This window comes from Hypanus sabinus, chromosome 3 (assembly GCF_030144855.1).
Source record: "Hypanus sabinus isolate sHypSab1 chromosome 3, sHypSab1.hap1, whole genome shotgun sequence".
Classification (NCBI taxonomy): Eukaryota; Metazoa; Chordata; class Chondrichthyes; order Myliobatiformes; family Dasyatidae; genus Hypanus; species Hypanus sabinus.
The window spans coordinates 161229329-161250202 of NC_082708.1; positions in this window are offsets into that span (position 1 = coordinate 161229329).

Consider the following 20874-nt stretch of genomic DNA (forward strand, 5'->3'; position numbering starts at 1 on the left):
AGGGACTTTGAAAATTCAAACACTCTTTCCCATTCACATACAAATAACCTACAAGTAGGTTCACCAGTTTTGGAAGCTCTGTACGGCAGATTTTCAAAACTTTACAGTTTAAAGCAATAATGTATAATACAAGACCTATTGGAATCCATGTGACCCAATGCTTTTGACTCATGTTTCACTTACAATCATGGTCGTCTGTATCATAATCCCCGGACCTGTGTCAGATCTGTAATCATCAACCCCCTTGCCAAACAAACACTTGTGATTCCAAGTTTGACTTTTTCAGGTGATCTAAATTCAAAATGCCACAGGATTTGGCAGATGCCGGAGTCTGGAGCAACAAACAATCTGCTGGAGGATATCAGCAGGTCGAGCAGCCGCTGTGAGGGGAAAGAATTGACAAGGTGTTGGGTCAAGACCCTGTATCAAGTCAGGATGTTTAAATTGGCAGGGATGGTGGGGTCAGATAGCTGGAGGAAAGGACATATCTCTGATAGGGTGACCAGCATGTCTCTGGGATGACATTTTGATTGAGTGGTTTGATGAGGGAGAGTGAGGAGGTACAGGAGCCTGAAGACACACACTCAGTACTTTAGGAGCAGCATCCTCAGGTCCCCTTTAAACCTCCTCCCTCTCACCTTAAACTATTCCTTAAAATCTTCAACACCCCTGGACGGGAGACAGACGTTGGCAATTTATCATATCTGAGCCCCTCATGATTTTATACGTCTCTACCATGTCCAGGGAAAGCAGGTGCAGCCTATCCAATCTCTCTGTATAACCCCTCCTGTCCAGACAACATCTTTATGAATCTTTTCTACACCTTTCTCTATAGCGTGGTGACCAGAACTGGATATCATACTCCAAGTACAGCCTAAGCAATATTTTGTACAACTTTAGCACTAGAGGTGACCCCCACTTTACAAAGGTAGAGCATTCCTATGAAACCTTTCTTAAGCTGAAATGGTGTAAAGTGAAGAACCATTAATTTATATGGGAAAGATTTTTGTAAAAGCAAAAATCCTCTTTGTAATGCGAAAACAGGTTACTAATGTAGGTCTTTTGTAAAAGTGAAGTGGCGTAAAGCGAACATTCGTAAAGCGGGTGCCATTGTATGTCCCAACTCTGTACTCAATTTCTTCTCTATAGGTCAGAGGTTCCCAACTTTTTTTATGCCATGGGCACCTACCTTTAACCAAGGGGTCCATGGACCCCACATTGGGAACCCCTGCTCTAGATGATTCCAACCAAATCTCAGATAAGCCTCTTTAGGTGGCTGGTTACTTCCAGTGATCAGTAACTCCTCTCCCAGGACAGTCACTGACTGAGTCTCAGGGTGAGAAACTCACCCCACCTTTAACACACCACCCACCACCTGTTCTCTGATGCTCACCTCTTACATCTTCAGTAAACGACAAAGATGTCACCCACCCAGCCAGCATCCTCAACACTTTAAAACGGACATCCCAGTCTCTGAGCTGTCAGTCTGAGCTCGATAAGTTGGCAGAGTTTAAGCTCATTACCTGTCCACCATGGAGATGCTGGGTTGCTGGAGTGAAGGACCTTCTCGCTGCTCTGAGGGAACTAAATCCCAGCCGAGCTCGAACTCCCCGTCAGTGACAGGGACCTCACTCCCCAGGAACTTATCCTCCATCCGCTCCTGACCACAGCCAATCACTGCACAGGGAAGGGGTGGGAATGGGCTGATGCAGGCATCACTCCCCTCCAGAAACTGTCGCTCGGAGGAACAGCAGGATTCACCCCAGTTTGAACTTGTTTATGATCCATACACTAATTATGTTTGTTCACACTTGTTTCATCAGAACAACATAATTTTGCAATTTAGAAAGGCTTTTACTGGCAATCTTTCAAAGTTTAGAAAGCTCAGACTTCTGTCAGGCTGCTGTCTTCGGGAATTTGTCCATCCCCCCACCCCTGACCGCATGGTTTCCTCCGGGTGCTCTGGCTTCCTCTAACATTCCAAATTCACACAGGTTAGGGTTATTAACTTGTGCCAATGCTATGTTGGCACTGGAACCACTGCCCCAGCACATCCTCGGACTGTGCTGGTCATTGACGCAAATTACACATTTCACTGTATTTTTCCATGGCCTGATGTACATATGACAATAAAGCTCATCTTTACTCAGTAACAACAAGTATTGTGTTAAGCTTTGGTCACCCTGTTACAGGAACAACGTGATTAAACTGGAAAAAGTGCAAAAACAATTTACAACAAAATTGCCATAACTACAGGGATTGAGTTAGAAGGAGAGGTTAGACACACTGGGACTTTACTCCTTGAAGTGTAGGAGACTGATGGGTGATCTCATCAAGTTATATAAAATCACGACAGGTATATTTAGGGTGAGCGATCCTTTCTCCAGGGTTGGAGAATTGAAAGCTAGATGACATGGTTTTAAGGATAGAGGTGAAAGTTTTATTAAGAACTTGAGGGGTAACTTTTTTACACAGCAGGCGGTAGATATATGGAACAGCTAGCAAAGGAAGTGGTTGAAACAGTTACATCAGATACATTTAAGAAGCATCCGGAGAGGTTAAATTAGAGGAAAATGGGCTAAATGCTGGACATGAGATTAGTTTGAATATACAGTATATCTTGGTTGGCATGGACCAGTATGGCTGAAGGACATTTTATCTGTGCTATACACCTCTATGATATCATTCATATCTCTGTACCATTATGATACACTTTGTATCTTTATCCACTCGTGCTGATCATATTCATGAGGTCTGCCACGTGATAGGCAAGCTGGGGCAGAATGATATTGTGAACAAGCCATGTAGTAGGCCCCCCCCACCCATGCAGCTGATGAATACAGAGGAATGGCAGAGACTGATACAATTTGGCACTAGTGGCATCACAGTAGTTGCCAGTGTTGAACTCAATGTAGGACTGCCTTAGGGACTCCAGCTCTGGAGTTTACTCCTGAAGCCTTCCCCATGAGTGGGTATAACCGCAAGGCAGCGGAGGTTTGAGATCAGAGCTCTCTTTCTCCTAGATGGGCTGCCAACCACAGCTGACGAGACCCATCTGCCCAAAGTGACTGGTTTTAAGATGCCAGTAACCTACCTTCATCCCTTCTCCTGTCAGGAGAAATGGATCTGTTGGGCTTCGTTGTGAAGGCCGGGAGCGGGACTTGGTTGTTAGAGGTTATTTGAGATGAATGCCATTGGGAGCAGTTATTAGGTAATGGGAGCTTATCCCGGCTATAACAACCTTAAGGAATCAATCGTATTCTTATTAATTGAATTACCAGACCATAAAGTCAGTTCAGAATCAGAATCAGGTTTATTATCTCCGGCATGTGATGTGAAATTTATTAACTTAGCCGCAACAGTTCAATGCAATGCATAATCTAGAAGAAAATCAATCAATCAATTGCAGTATATGTATACTGAATAGATTAAAAATAGTGCAAAAACAGAAATAATATATATTAAAAAAGTGATGGGTTAAATGTTTATTTAGGAATTGGGTGGCAGAGGGGAAGAAGCCGTTCCTTGTTCATTGCCACTTTCCATGAATGTGAGCTTCCAAAGTTTCAGAGTGTCTGTAAGCAAAGGGATTACCTGTGGTCTGACACCAGATTATTCCTCTGTCCACCTTCCACAGAGATCCATGTTCATCCCCCACCCCTGCCAGCTTCTTATTTTGAAACGTAACAAGTCATTCCAAGGGTCACCCTAACTGTAGTCTCAGTGAACCACAGTAAAACACAACATTGAAACCAGCCTTTCAGCTGATTAAATCTGTGCTGACCAACAGCCATCCACTTAACCCAATTCTACACTGATCCCATTATTTGTTCTCCCTACATTCCCATCACACCCCCCTGGATTCTACACCAGAGGAGCAATTTTCAGCAGCTAATTAACCTGCCAGCCTGCAGGTCTTTGGGACGTGGGAGGCACCCAGAGCACCCAGGAGAAAACCACCTGGTCACAGGGAGAACGTGCAAACTCCACACAGTCGACACCAGAGGTCGGGTTCGAACCCGGGTCTTTAGAACTGGAGGGCAGCAGCTCTACCGTCTGCACCACCGTGTCCCCCTTCCCGCATTGCCTCTTACTTTTAACCTTCATTTCCCAATTATGCTGTAAATTCCAAGTCACTCCATGGGCTTGATTGACTTCTTCATTGTCGAGGCTGAAACCTAAGAAGCTAGGAATGAGAAGAATGTTGTTTTTTATTTACTCTGGATGTGGGAAGCAAAGCCTATATTTATTGCCCATCCCTAATTGCCCATGAGTGGGTGACATAAGAAGGTGTGCCCATGGAAGGAGTTGCAGGGAAGGTGGTTTATTTCCAAATCGGGGTGGTGTGTGACTGGGCGGTGTCCTGCTTTCTGCCCTTGTCCTTGGTGGTGGTGGAGGTGGGGATTTGGGAGTAGCCTACAGTGGCGGAGCAGGTGAACATTCAGGGAGGTGGGTGTGAGCTGATTTGTCCTGCAAAGTGACGGACCTCTTGAGAATGGTGGAGATGCTCTTATCCAGGGAAAGGAAATATTCCACCAGGAGCCTGGCAGGAGAACAACAACTGAATCTCTTGGCCATATCTGCATGTTTTTATGTATTGAGGTGCTGCCAAATGATGGTCTTTATTTTAATAGGTTCTTTTGTGCTTCTTTGTTTTGTGGCTGCCTTTAAGGAGATGAATCTCAAGGTTGCACAATGTGTACATGCATTGATAATAAATGTACTTTGAACTTTGATTAGATATTTTCAATAACGAGCAGGTGTACTGGTGTACCTAATAAAGTGGCCACTAACATGGTGGAGTAGCAGTTAATGCAGAGATCACCAATCGATGTCCACTTCCTGCCACTGTCTGTAAGGAGTTTGTACGTTCTCCCTGTGACTGCGTGGGTTTCCTCTGGGTGCTCCGGTTTCCTCCCACAGTCCAGAGATGTATGGTTCAGGTTAGAGTTAATTTGCAGGCTGCCACTCACCATGCTGGATGTTTTTGTAAATGACACATTTCACTATATATTTCAATGCTTCAATATAGATGTGACAAATAAAGATAATCTTCAGACCTCTTGATCTTTATTCTACCATTACCCACAGAGATCAGAAGGTACTGGTGTCACCAGCCAATGTTTCTGAAACTAGTGTTATCACACTGTAATACTACATGTGGAGATACTGATGGCAAATACTTGACCATTAACACCTGATTGCATAAAGCCCTGGCAACAACAGTACTTTGAGAGTCTACTAACACAGATGTCAATATCTAGCAGTGCCAATGGCAGTTGATGCCAATAGCTACAAATGCTAATACCCCATGATGCCCATGCCTGGTAAAACCAAGCTACATGATACCAACACCTGGAGATACCAATAGATTCATACAGTCATGGAGCATGGCCCCTTGGCTCAACTCATCCATCTTGACCAAGGTGCCTGTCTATACTAGTCCCATTTGTCTGTGTGACTGATGACCCCTTAAATATTTCCATCCATGTACCTATCTGATATCCTTTCAACATTGTAATTGTATCCATCTCCACCTCATTCCATACATACTCACCACCCTCTGTGTGGAAAACTTACCCCTCAGATCTCTCTTAAATATTTCCCCTCTCACCTTAAACCCATGTGCTCTAGTTGTAGACTCCCTACGCTGGGGAAAAAACTGTGACCATCCATCTTATCTAGGCCACTCATGAATTTATAACCATCTATAATGTCTTCCTCACATCAGCTGTGGCCGGACAAAGTTCCTGGCAGGAGAAAAGGGGACCATCCTTGCGGACTCAGCATTCTGTGCACCGAGCTGTGTGTAAAAGACACTCAGACTATCAGCAAGAGATGTAGCACTGTCATTGATGCACAAGGTGGACTTGTAGTCCATTATGATCAAAGTCAAAGTAGATTTATCATCAAAGTAGACATATGTCACCATATACAACCCTTGAAAGTGAGTCCATAGGTTGTGAGTACAGTTCAGTGATGGAGCAAGTGAAGTTGAATGAAGTTATCCCCTCTGGTTCAGGAGCCTGATGGTTGAGGGGTAATAACTGTTCCTGAATCTGGTGATGTGGGTCCTGAGGCTCCTGTACCTCCTTCCTGACAGTTGAGGGGTAATAACTGTTCCTGAATCTGGTGATGTGGGTCCTGAGGCTCCTGTACCTCCTTCCTGACGGTTGAGGGGTAATAACTGTTCCTGAATCTGGTGCTGTGGGTCCTGAGGCTCCTGTACCACCTTCCTGAAGGCAGCAGCAAGAAGACAGCATGTCCTGGCTGGTGGGGATCCCTAATGGATGTGCTCCATGGTGGGGAGGATGTATCCACGAGGAGGAAGAGGGGGATGGGTTCTAAATGAGGAGAAAATTCACAAGACTTGGGAGTCCTTGTGCAGGATTCCCCACAGGTTAAATTGCTGGTGAGGAAGGCAAATGCAATGTTAGTGTTCATTTTGAGAGAATTAGAATAAAAGAGAAAGAATATAATACTGAGGCTTTATAAGGCATCGGCCAGACTGCATTTGGAGTATTGTGAGCAGTGTTGGGCCCCTTATCTATGAAAAGATATGGGTAGCTGCTGGGAAATCCTGTTTTTTTTATGGATAAAGGTGTTCAACAAAGCTATTCTCCCACTCTTTATCCGGTCTCACCGATGCAGAGGAGGCCGCATCGGGAGCACCAGATACAATAGATGAATGATCCCAACAGACTTGCATGTGTGGTGTCATCTCAGCCGAAGGACTGTTTGGGACTCTGAGTAGAGGAGGTGTAGGGAGGAGGTGCAGGGGCAGCTTAGCCCGTCCCATTTGCAGGAGGGAGATCAGTGGGAAATGACGTGTGAACAACTGAGTCAAGTAGAGAGCGATCTCTGCAGAGACAAACAGTGGGAGGTGGGAAGGGAAAGAGGTGCCTAGTTGTAGTATCCGTTGTAGATGGCAGAGTTGTGGACAATAGAACTTTGGAAGACTGGAGAGGTGGGGACCTCAATCAGGTCCACTGCCCAAGGATAAACAGCAGGAGTAGTTCATGGCAGCATAATTGAGCTTTGAACAGCAGCCATTGGCATTTGGGATTGATTAGTAAGAGTGAATTAAAGGAAGACAGGGGAAAGCACAGCAGTCGTAGTTAGACTGGTGATCTTAAGGCTTCAGCGAAGAGAAGCTTCACTCAGAGAATGCAAAGGAAAGAAAAGCAAGAGTTTTTTTCATTCTCTTCTTTACATCATCTCTCTGACACAGTGGTGTCAAGAAAACAACCTCTCCCTCAATGTCACAAAAACAAAGGAGCTGGTTGTGGATTACAGGAGGAATGGAGATGGGCTAACCCAGGCATGGGCAAACTACGGCCCGGGGGCCATATGCGGCCCGTTAAGCTTTTTAATCCGGCCTGCAGAACTTGATGAAATTATATTAATAAACCTTGTTAACGTTTCTCCCCCGCAATTCTGGCATTTTCCCAATAGATGACGCACTCTATATACATTTGTGGCGACCCATTTCCTGGCACATCCGAACCAGCTCACAATTAGCCAGCGTTCCGGCTAAGGGAGATAGCCTGCGGGGATTTGCGAGCACAGAACTTTGGAGCCTCTGCGCCACGGGGGGCAGGTTGAGGGAGGCTTAAAACTGAGGTTGGGGATTTTGAATAAAGTTTTTTTCTTTGACTGCAGTTATCGACTCCGTGTCGTAATTTTAGCGCTGCATGTAGCACACCGCTACACATTGACCTTTGTTGAGGTGCAGCGTATTACTCCACATTTGCGCTTTACTCTTTGTTCGGCTCGACCTATTCAGGCGTCCAGCGTCATGAACATCAACAAAGCCAGCCACAGATCCAAGTTAACTGACCAACACCTCAGATCCATCCTGAGAATCGCCACAACAAAACTAAATCCAGACTTTGATGCGCTGGCTAAAAAGGGAGACCAACAACACTGTTCCCACTGAAATTAAAAATAAGTTTCTTCGTTGTGTTATGTAAAAAATGCATTTGAAAATATTTTTTTCAATAAGCCTTACATGTTACATGTCATTTCTGTTAAGTGATGGACATGAGTAGTGCGCAGGTGCACGTACTTTCTCAAAATAAAAAATGCGCTCCAGATCAAATAACGCGCTCCGCATTCTGGCGCGCTGTCACTGTTCTGTCATTGTGCTGGTCGTTGTTGAGTTTTGGCACAGGGGACAATTGAATAAGAAGGAGCAGGACAAGTAGACCTGCATCTCCTACCGTTTTTGAAATAAAGACAGTCAAGAGGAGAGTGATGATGATAATATCTTGAAGGATAACAGAATTTTCAGTGCTTTAAAATAATAACTGTTACTATTAAAAAAAGCTGTATTTTATTCATTTAATTTTCAGTGTTTTAAAAGTCATTTCAATAAATAGCTAAATACCATGGGACTTCAAAGACAGATATTTTGTTGTAATGCATTTGTTCATTTTCAATTGAAATTAAAGCACATGTTTTCTACATATCCCATGATATTTTATTTTCTCTTATGAGGTGTATTACCAAAACACTCCGTCCATCTGCTCCTGGTCCGGCCCCCCTGTCAAATTTTAGAACCCTTTGTGGCCCACAAGTCAAAAAGTTTGCCCACCCCTCAGCTAACCCCTATTGTTATCAATGATTCTGAGTTTGAGAGGGGAAGCAGCTTTAAGTTCCTTAGCATCCACATCACCAAGGACCTCACTTGATTTATACAGCAGATCACCTCAGAGAGTTGAGGAAGTTTGGTATGGGCCTCCATATCTCAAGAACTTTCTACATGGGCGCAATTGAGAGCATCTTGACTGGCTGCATCACTGCCTGGTATGGGAACTGTACCTCCCTTAATCGCAAGATTCTGCAGAGAGTAGTGCGGACAGCCCAGCTCATCTGTAGTTGTGAACTTCCCATGATTCAGGACATTTACAAAGACAGGTGTGTACAAAGGGCCCGAAGGATCACTAGGGACCTGAGTCACCCCAACCACAAACTGTTCCAGCTGCTACCATCTGGGAAACAGTACCACAGCGTAAAATCCAGGACAGCTTCTTCCACCAGGCCATCAGACTGACTAACACATGCTGATTTGAGTGTATTTTTATGTTACATTGACTGTTCTACTTATTATAAATTTCTATGATTGCACATTGCATATTAGGTGGAGATGTAACATAAAGATTTTTACTACTCATGTATGTGATGGATGTAAGAAATGAAGTCATTTCCATTCGTCTGCTCAGCTAGGATAGTAGAGATGTCAGGCAGGATAGAGCAATGTTCCTCGTGGAACATGGGAAGGCAGAGAGATCACCAGTAGCCCTGACCACTATGACTGCAAGAAGTGCATCTAGCTGTAGCTTCTAACAAACCACGTTGGAGAGTTGGAGCTGGAGCTGGGTGAACTCCAGATCATTCTGGAGGTTGAAGAGATGACGGAAAGGGCAGAAAGAGAGATAATTACAGCCAGGGTGCAGGACACAGGAAACTGGGTGACACTCAGAAAGGGGAAAGGGGTTAAGGAGCCAGTCAGAGTACCCCTGTGGCCATCCTCCCCTCAGCAATAGGTATATCACTCTGGATACAGTCGATGGGGGTTAGAATGACCTCAGAGGAAAGTCACAGTGGTTAGGTCAATGGCACTGTCTGCTTCTGTGATTCAGAAGGGAAGGAAGAAGAAGAGGCGGGTTGTGGTGAAAGGGGATTTGTTAGGGGAATGGATAGGAGGTTCTATCGGCAAGAACGAGATTCCCAGATGGTATGTTGTCTCCCGGGTGCCAGGGTCCAGGATATCTCAGATCGAGTCCTCAGCATTCTTAAGTGGGAGGGTGCACAGCAGAGTTCATGGTCCGTGTAGATATCAATGACGTGGGTAGGACGAGTGATGAGCTTCTGCATAGTGAGTTCAGGGAGTTAGGTGCTAAGTTAAAGGGCAGGACCTTCAGGGTTGTGATCTCAGGATTGCCACCCATAACACGTGCTAGTGAGACTAGAACTAGGAAGATTATGCAGTTTAATACATGGCTAAGGAGCTGGTGTTAGGAGGGAGGGCATAAGATTTTTGGACCACTGGGCTGTCTTCCAGGGAAGATAGGAACTGTACAGAAAGGACGGTTTGCATCTGAACTGGACAGGTCCAGTATGCTGGCAGGAAGATTTGTTAATGCTGCACAGTGGGGTTTAAACTAGAGTTGCAGGGGGTATGGGAACCAGAGTGCCAGAACAATTAGTGGAGAGGTTGTACAGGAAGACATTGCTAAGACCTCAGACAAAGTCAGGATTCAAAAGGTTGAGCATGGTGCAAGAAAATGAAATCATAACATTAGAAAGAAGTGACATAAGGTTGGAAGGTGTTGAATCATTGTGGATAGAGCTAAGGAGCTGCAAGGGTAAAAAGACCCTGGTGGGAGTTGTATACAGACCCCAAACAATAGTAAGGATGTGGCCTACAAATTACAATGGGAGATAGAAAATGCATGCCAAAAGAGCATGTCACAGGGGACTTTAATAAGCAGGTAGATTGGGAAAACCAGGTTGGTGCTCAAATACAGGAGAGGGAATTTCTAGAGTGCCTACGAGATGGCTTTTGAGAGCAGCTTGTGCTTGAGCCCACTAAGAGGATCAGTTATTCTGGATTGGGTGTTGTGCAATGAACCAGAATTGATTAGAGAATTTAAGGGGGAAGTGATCAAAATATGATAGAATTCACCCTGGAATTTGAGAAGGAGAAGCTAAAGTCACATGTACCAGTACACTTTTGTCTGAGATCTTATCAGTGGAGTAAAGGGAATTACAGAGGCATGAGAGAGGAGTTGGACAGAATTGATTGGAAAAGAACACTGGCAGGGATGACGGCAGAACAGCAACGGCTGGCATTTCTGGAAGCAATTTGGAAGGCACAGGGTATATAGATCCCGAGAGGAAGAATATTCTAAAGGGAAGATGACACAATTGTAGCTGAAAAGAGAAGTCAAAGCCATAGAGAGGGCATATAATAGAGTAAAAATTAGTGGGATGGTGGAGGATTAGGAAGCTTTTAAAAACCAACAGAAGGCAACTAAAAAAGTCTTTAAGAAGGTAAAGATGGAATATAAACATAAGCAAGCTAATAATATTAAAGAGGACACCAAACATTTCTTCAGATACACGAAGTGTAAAAGAGAGGTGAGAGTGGATATTCGACCGCTGGAAAACAATGCTGGAGAGATAGCAATGGGGGACAAGGAATTGGGCCAAATGGCCCAATTCTGCTCCTATGTCTTATGGTCTAAAATGATGTTCTGGAAACAGAGGCTCATAAGATGGTAGGTTAGGATCAGGGGAACCCTATCCCTGTTATTGCAGCGGGAGAATGAGGTGACGGCAGATAGAGATACGGTGAAGAGCAGCATCATTGGTGGTGGAATGAACACCCTCTTCCCTGAAGAAGAAGAACATCTCAGATGAAGGACTTTTTCTTAGCAAACATGAGGAAATCTGCAGATGCTGAAAATTCAAATAACACACACGAAATGCTGGTGGAACGCAGCAGGCCAGGCAGCATCTATAGGGTCCTGACCAAGGGTCTCGGCCCAAAACGTCGACAGCGCTTCTCCCTATAGATGCTGCCTGACCTGCTGCGTTCCACCGGCATTTCGTGTGTGTTGCTTGACCTTTTTTTCTTACACTGTTCACAAATTATATTAGCCAGATGGCGATACTAATTAATTAGCCAAGGTTGTACAAAGCATTTTGTGTCCATACTAAAGTTCATTTTTGAGCTTGAACCTGTGCCTCCTGGATGCAGACACTGTCTAGGCCAAAGGAATATTTCAGGTTTAGTTTTTCTCATTTTGCCTATCTTGTGTTTCCTTCAGTTTGTAAAGATTTTTTCCAGTCACTGTTTAGAACTTAACAACTCAGCCTCAGCTCTCAGCCTCCAGGGCTCTTTTGCCCCTACAATCACTAAAATACTGTATTGAACAATCAAGCCCGTATTTCCACCAGTTAAACAAAGAGAAAACTGAAATAATTGATTTTGGTGTGAAAAAAAATTACAAGTCAGTGCTTGCTTAGAATCTCTGTTGTTACAGACAACAAACCACTCCAGAAACCTTGGTGTTGTGATGGACTCGGACTTAAATTTTAACTGTCAAATTAAGACCATTACAACGTCAGCCATCTTAAAAATATGGCAAGAGTTAAAGGGCTGATGTCCCAGCAAGATCTAGAAAAACTTGTCTGTGTATTTACTTTCAGTTGGCTTGACTACTGTAATGGCATTTTCACAGGTCTCCGTAAAAAATTCTTCAGACGGCTGCAGCCCACGCAGAACGCCGCTGCTAGAGTCCTCACTGAGACCAAGAAAGTAGAACACATCTCTCCAGTTCTCAGATCACCACACTGGCTTTCTGACTGTCAGAGGATTGACTTTAAAACATTACCACTGGTTTATAAAGCACTGAATGGTTTAGGGTCAAAATATATCTCCGGACTGCTGCTTCATTATGAACCTTTCTGAGCTCTCAGGTCATCTGGGGCTGGGTCTGCTGACCGTCCCCAGGGTCAAAACTAAACATGATGAAGCAGCTTTTAGTTACTCTGCTCCACCTATCTGGAATTACCTTCCAGAGGATCTGAGGTCTTCCCCAACTTTAAGCTCTTTTAAATCCAGGCTTAAAACTTTTCTTTTTGCTTTTAATTAGAATCTCCTGCACTGCAACTTCTATTTATCATATCTAATTTCTGTGTGATTTTATTCTCTTATATATTGTCTGAAATTTGATGTTTGATTTTTGTATTTTGTTCTATGTAAAGCACTTTGAACTGCCTTGTGCTTGAAAAGTGCTATCCAAATAAACTTGCTTGTTTGCTTGTAGGAGCATGAGATCGGGGCTGATGTGTAATCCAGTTTCATCTTGAGGAGCCAGCTATGTCATTGGTAATTAGTTTATTACTGACCTCATGTGAAAGCCTTTTGTTTGGTGCCACCCATACAGATCATTCCATACATGAGTGCGTAGAGGCAGTGCATATGGAAAAGAAAACCAGGATGCAGGACACAATGTCACAGTTACAGAGAAAGTACAGCTTAGGTAGTCACTAAAGTGCAAGGGCCAAGGCAAGGAAGACAGAGAAATTAAGAGAAATTTGCATTTAAGTCAGACAACCCAATGTTTTATATTCTTTTGCATTTTTTCTCTTTCACCCCTCAGGTTTGCCCTCGGGATTGAGGGTGTCTCACATTCGCCCTGGTACCGTCAGAGGAAACCATGGTCCACAGCAGCAAGTTAGTAGGAGGCCTTTCTCTCATGAATGTTGAGCATATAGCTCTTTCTCTTGTAAGCTTCAATGACAGTATCAATGATGGCTTGGACCAGGAACGTACACAAATGTCAGCGTTACCTACAGCCTGTAGCTGGGGGACCTTGGTTCTGGAGTGAAGTTGCTGCAGATTAAGCAGCTTTCCATTTGAACCACTCCTGCAGGACATTTATTCGGAGTGATAATCCAATGTTGCAGAAAGACAGATTTAAAAAAATGTTGGGGCAAAGATGTAACCTTGTTTACACCAGTCTCATGGAGACAGATGGCACAGAAACTGGACCTACAGCCCACCTTTCCCTTGCTGTCCATAGTACTTAGCTACACTAATCCCCTTTCCCCCATTAGGCCTTTATCCCTCTGCTCCCTTCCTGTTTGTGTGCTAGGCCAAATACCCTTTAAATGTGGTAATTGTATCTGTATCTACTACCCCTTCTGGTCACATGTTCCCAATGTTCATCACCCTCAAATCTTACTTTAAATTGCCTCAAATCTCCTTTTAATGTTTCCACTCTTATCAAAGTTTGTAACCTCTTATTGTAGAATGACCTGCCCTGTGGGTAAAAGACTCTGACTATCTAACCTGTCAGTGTCTCTCATTTGATCATCCTCCATTTGGTCACTTGTCTGACTCCTGTGTTCCACTGTGAATAAGCCGACCTGTCCAATCTCTCCTTATAATGTTCCACGTTACATCCTGGAGAATTGTTCCTGCACTTACTTTATAGTCACTGCGTTCCACTTGTACAGTAGCTTGATAACCCAAGTTGTACACAATGCTCTACGTGCAGCCTAACCAGTATTTTGTACAGCTGTAACAAGACATCCCAACCTTTATAGTCAATGCCTTGTACTATGGATGCAAGAATACCAAATCTCTTTTCCATCATCTTCGTCACTCACGTTGCCACTTCCAGGGAGCTCTGAACCTGCACCGCAAGGACTCTCTGTAATCAGTGCTCCTCAGGTCCCTGCCATTTATCCTGTCTGTCCTACCAGAATTTGACTTCCCAATGTGCATTAGCTCACACATGTCAGAATTAAATTTCATCTGCCACCACTCCACTCAACTTTACAGTTGATCAATGTTCTTCAGTATCAGTGAATAACCTCCTTTGCTCTCTGCACCCCTGTGGTGAACTACATATACCTGTCTGGACACACCCCTCTGCTGACTGCTCCTGTGGCTCCTCCCGCTGACCCCTGTATAAAGGCGATTGGAGGCACTGCTCCTCCCTCAGTCTCTTTTGCTGCTAATAAAAGCCTATCGTTCACCTCCTGTCTCCGAGAGTTATTGATGGTGCATCAATTTTATTAGCAGCAATTTTAAAACATGGAGAGCATATTACAAACAGACAGATTGGATCTCGACCCACAATCCCAGGAAGCTGGCGATGCTTTCGAACTCTGACTAGCATGCTTTGAATCGTACCTGGAGGAGATTCATGTGACCGACCCTGACACAAAGTGCAGGGTTCTCCTCTCCAGAGTCAGTGCAAGGGTCTACTCCATGATCAGGGACCAAACAGACTACCAGGGTGTGATGGATGCCCTCAAAAGGCAGTGCCTGCGGCCGGTGAACACTGTCTACGCAAGACATCACTTAGCGACACGACGGCAGTGGGCTGGAGAGTTGAGTGCTGAGTTTGTCCGAGCCCTACAGACACTCGTGCGGGCCTGTGACTGCAGGGGACTGACGGCGGAACAGCATGCGGAGCTCCTGGTACAAGACGCCTTCGTTACGGGGATCAGGTCAGTGTACGTGCACCAGTGGCAGCTGGAAAACGCCGATCTTACCTTACGCTCGGCGATCGAGCTGGCCGACACGATGGAGGCTGCTCTGCACAACGCTGATGCTGTCCAGCCGCGCGATCTCCCGCTGGCCCCGTAGACGCTGCAGACCCCGCAACCCACCAGCGAATCGACCTTGGCTGCTGCCAGTCGCAAGTCCGCGCAGTGTTACTTCTGTGGACTCAAAAAGCACCCCCGAAAACGCTGCCTGGCCCAAGAAGCTATCTGCTCCAGCTACGGAAAGAAGGGCCTGTAAGTCAAAACCACGAGCGGGGTCGAGTAGTGTCGCGTGCGAGACATGGGGGCAGCCATCTTTGTTGGCGCCATCTTGCCCCGCCTCTGACCCACAGGTGCTTACCGGGCACAAAGATGGCAATTCAACTCTGGCCTCCATGACCCTCAACCAAAGCACTCCCCACCAGCTCGCAAGGTCTATGATGGACATCCTGGTGGAGGGGCACAGGACTAGCTGCCTGTTTGACATGGGCAACACTGAGAGTTTTATTCACCCGGACACGGTGCAACGCTGCAGACTCGTGACACAGCCAGTAAGCCAGAGGGTCACCATGGCTTCTGGATCGCATTCCACAGGCATCCGGGGGGGGGGGGGGGGGTTGTGTAGCAACATTGGTGGTGCAGGGCACAGAATATTGGGACTTTGCGCTAATGGTCATGCCTCAACTGTGTGCACCTGTGCTATTGGGGCTGGACTTCCAGAGCCACCTGAGAAGTGTGACAATGGCATATGATGGGCCCCTCCCACCAATCACTGTCAGGAATCCTCAGTTTTGTGGGGCTTTGTCATATACCCCGCTACTGACCACACACACACACACACACTGACCGGCACATCCCACCCAACACCATGCCAACAGCCACGCTACTGACACCACTTGCAGCCTCTCCACCCTCATGATCCCTCCTCCACCGCTGTTCGCCAACCTGACCCCCGACTGTAAACCTGTGGCAACTAAAAGCAGGAGGTACAGCGTGGGGGACAGGGCCTTCATTAAGTCAGAGGTGCAGCGGCTGCTCAGGGAGGGGATCATCGAGCCAAGCACAAGTCCTTGGAGGGCCCAGGTGGTCATTGTTCAGACCGGGCAGAAAAATAGGATGGTCGTGGACTATAGCCAGACCATCAATAGGTTCACGCAGCTTGACGCGTACCCACTACCCGGCATCGCGGATATGGTCAACCAGATAGCTCAGTACAAGGTGTACTCGACCATAGACCTGAAATCCATTTACCATCAGCTCCCCATCCACCTGGAGGACCGCCCCTACAGCGCCTTCGAGGCAGGCGGCAGGCTTTATCACTTCCTGCGCGTCTCCTTCGGTGTCACGAATGGTGACTCTGGCTTCCAGAGGGAAATGGACCAGATAGTGGACCGGTGCCAACTGAAGGCCACATTTCCCTATCTGGATAACATCACCATCTGCGGTCACAACTGGCAGGATCATGACACCAACCTCCAACAATTTTTCCAAGCGGCCAAAGCTCTTAACCTTACCAATAACAGGGACAAGTGTGTTTTTGGAACTACCCGACTTGCTATACTTGGGTATGTCATGGAGAACGGGGTCATTGGCCCTGACCCCGCCCGTATGCCCCCCCCGTTGGAACTCCCTCTTCTCACCACCCTCAGAGCCCTTAAACAGTGCCTGGGCTTCTTTTCCTATTACACCCAAAGGGTCCCTCACTACGCAGACAAGGCCCTCCCCCGATCAAGTCCACCGCATTTCCCCTCTCAGCCGAGGCCCATGCGGCCTTCAGCCGCATTAAAGGGGACACTGCCAAATCAACAATGTATGCGGTGGACGAGACCATTCCGTTCCAAGTAGAGAGTGACGCCTCCGACTTCGCGCTGGCTGCTACCCTCAATCAGGCAGGCAGGCCAGTAGCATTCTTCTCTCGTGCCCTTCAAGGCCCTGAAATTTGGCACTCCGCGGTGGAGAAAGAAGCCCAGGCCATTAGTGGAAGCTATTAGGCACTGGAGGTACTATCTCCCCGGCAAAAGGTTCACCTTGCTGACCGACCAGCGCTCAGTTGCGTTCATGTTTAGCAACCAACAGCAGGGCAAAATCAAAAATGATAAAATTTTGAGGTGAAGAATAGAACTCTCCACCTACAACTATGACATCCTGTACTGGCCTGGAAGGCTCAATGAGCCCCCTGATGCCCTATCCCGCGGAGCGTGTGCCAGCGCGCAGCTCGACCAGCTATACGTCCTCCATGCACATCTTTGCCACCTGGGGGTCACCCGACTTTACCATTTCGTGAAAGCCCGGAACCTGCCTTACTCCCTTGAGGACATCAGGACGATGACCAGGGACTGCCAAGTCTGCGCTGAGTGCAAACCGCACTTCTACCGTCCTGAAAAGGCGCAACTTATCAAGGCCACCCGCCCCTTTGAGTGACTGAGTGTCGACATTAAGGGCCCCCTTCCCTCCACCGACCGCAATGTCTACTTTCTTAACATAATCGATGAGTACTCGCGGTTCCCCTTTGCCATCCCCTGCCCCGATACCACTGCCACGTCCGTCATAAAAGCCCTGCACCAGCTCTTCACTCTGTTTGGATATCCCTGCTATATCCACAGTGATAGAGGGTCCTCCTTTATGAGTGACGAGCTGCACCAGTACCTGCTGGCTAGGGGCATTGCTACTAGTAGGACCACGAGCTATAATCCCCAGGGAAATGGACTGATGGAGAAGGAGAATGCCACTGTGTGGAAGGCCACATTCTTAGCCCTTAGGTCAAAGGGATTGCCGGTCTCTCGCTGGCAGGAGGTCCTCCCCGAGGCACTCCACTCCATCCGCTCCCTGTTATGCATGTCCACCAATGCCACCCCTCATGAGTTTCTTTTCCCAGGAAGTCTGCCACTGGGACCACCCTACTGGCTTGGCCGATGTCCCCAGGGCCAGTGCTGCTCTGGAAACATGCGAGGAGCAATAAATACTCCCCGATGGTCGAGAGGGTTCACCTACTTCATGCAAACCCCCCAGTATGCCTACGTGGTCTTACCTGATGGGTGGGAGGACACGGTCTCCATCCGCAACCTGGCGCCTGCAGGAGCAGCAGACCACTACCCCGAACACTCCACGGTGACTATGAACCCCATACCCACCGAGGTGTATACCCACGAGACACCGAGCACACCAAGCCCTACATAGACTCCTTGCGACACTCCCATACTGGGTGCCTCGCACACACATGAGGGATTACTGATGCCTAACAGGCCGGCACCTCAAGTCAGGCCGGAGCCAGCACAACCACTGTCACTGGTGCAATCACCACTGGTGCTACGTAGATCGCAGCGACAGATTTGATCGCCTGATAGACTTAATCTGTAAATATACTTGTAAGAAACTTCACCCCGTGGGGACTTTGTTTTAAAACAAAGCGGGGGTGAATGTGGTGAACTACATATACCTGTCTGGACACGCCCCCCGCTGACTGCTCCTGTGGCTCCTCCCACATACCCCTGTATAAAGGCGATTGGAGGCACTGCTCCTCCCTCAGTCTCCAGGATGCTGTTGTCTCTTTTGCTGCTAATAAAAGCCTATCGTTTACCTCCCGTCTCCGACAGTTATTGATGGTGCATCAACTCCAGACCATAGTCACTGGCATTCTCATCCAACTTGGAGGGGGGAGCAAAGTCATGATGGCGCTAAACAACTCCTTTACTTGCATCTTCAAAAACAGCTCTATTTCTATCTTTGATACCTCTTTTTTTCTTTTTCAGGGTTCTTTTGAAGACCCTGACCTGGAGTTACACACTGACTCCGGTTCCTTGCGGGAGTGGAACCCGCTCTCAGGGCTGCTTTTGACATCCCAAAGACACAGCCTGGAAAACAAGAGCGCATTCAGGGTTCCGGATTTTCGTGGCTCTGGGGACGAGCTGATTCTAGGCACCGGCAGGAGAACACAGAACTTCAGGAGCAGAGGGCTGTGTGTCCAGAGATCTCTGCACCTTTCTGGGGCCAGCTCTCTGGGTGCAGAGCTCAGGAAAAGTGACACAACAGACTTTTAGCATCATAAATCAACGAGTTGCTTTGGTTATGTCTCCCCTTTCGCTGTGAAACGGGGACACCTCTTTTTCCTTTATTAAGGAGAGAGAGAGCCTGTGGTGTGTCGAATACCGGGTGAACAAATAGTTGTTGGGGTACTGCAAGTCTGTGTCTTTATTGATGTTGCTCCATGCTTCAGTGCTCGGTGGGGGACACTGGTGCTTTTTTGCTGGTGGGGGGGAGGTTGTTGCCTTGCTGCTGCTTGTGTGTGGGGAGGGGGAGTGGGGGGGCTTTGGGGTTCTAACGTTTAGCTGTTATTCATTCTTTGGGCCACTCCTCTGTTTTCGTGGATGTTTGCGAAGAAAAAGAATTTCATGATGTATATTGTATACGTTTCCCTGACATTAAATGTACCTATTGAAGTCATTGACATAAATTACAGTTAATGAAGGTTCCAGCACTGATCTCTCTGGTACACTACTGGTTACAATCTTCAAGTCAGTGGCACACCCTTCCAACACTACCCTCTGCCTCCCATCCCCAGAATCGTTTTAGATCCAGTTTGCCAATACATGTCTAATCCTTTGTTTTTAACACCCTGACCCATTCTACCACGCGTGACTCCATCAAATTCTACTGAGAATGGACCCACACACACAAAATGGTGGAAGAACTCAATGGATCAGGCAGCATCTATGGAGGGAAATGAATACTGTAGTTGATGTTTTGGGCTGAGACCCTTAATCAGCTCTGGAAAGGAAGTGGACCTCTTGGTCAACCACAAGGCTTGGATTGTGAATTTAATGTGAGCAGCTGAGTCTAGGGATTGAGTCCCACAGTTATTTCTGAAACCCCATCTTACTCCCTCACCAAAGACTTTATTGAAGTTGAGAAAAACCCAGTATGGTAGTTGCTGCTCCTCATATTGCCTCGGAGACGAAGCTGATGAAGACCTTGTCCTCCTCTGCCTTCTGGTGGACAGAATTCACACTGCGATTTGTTCAGTCACTGGGAGGAGGGGCATGGGGAAGAACCTAGGAAATAGCTGCGTACAACATGGAGCCACAGTTGGACTTAATTCTCTCCTATTAGCAAAAAGGCCACAATTGCCTTTGCGTTTCAATGGAACATTCTCCCTTTCCCAGATGTAGATGATGAGATTCTGACGGAGATTCCTCATGACGAAGCACAGAATTCAGCAGGCATACAATCTACTTCCAGTCTTGTTATCATTGAATTGGGAATACAAAACTTGCCCTACAAGGCTGTTCTGGATAGATTGCGATGTGGCAGAGTCAAGGATTCTCATGTCAAGAACAAGGTTCAAGTTCAAGTCTATTGTCATAGGCAAAGATACGCAGGGTATAAGCACCATGAAAATGAGCAGTGTTTGCTCTCTCTATGTGTGCTTAGGTCACGGTTAAGGAAGTCTTGGAGGGGTCCTTCCTGCTACTGGTAACCGTATCTATCCCTGGTGTGCTCATTCCAGTTGTCCCCTTTCAGTGGGGTGGGGAGTTGGTGCTGCAGCCACAGGCTTTTCCAACATGACATGTCTGAGCCTTCTGCACTCCCTTGATACCCCATCTTTCTTTATTTGCAGTAATTTCTGCTGGATCACGGCCTTCAGGGGCCTGACAAGCTGATCACCTCTCCCTGAGGAGAGGTGGAGTTCCCAGAACAGGAACAGCTGGTGAACTCGCTCCTTGATCTCTCAGTCATTCTCTTCAAACCAGCCTGCACTCTCTGTGAAGTAATACAGCAGCTGTTCTGCTTTTGGTCAACTGTAAA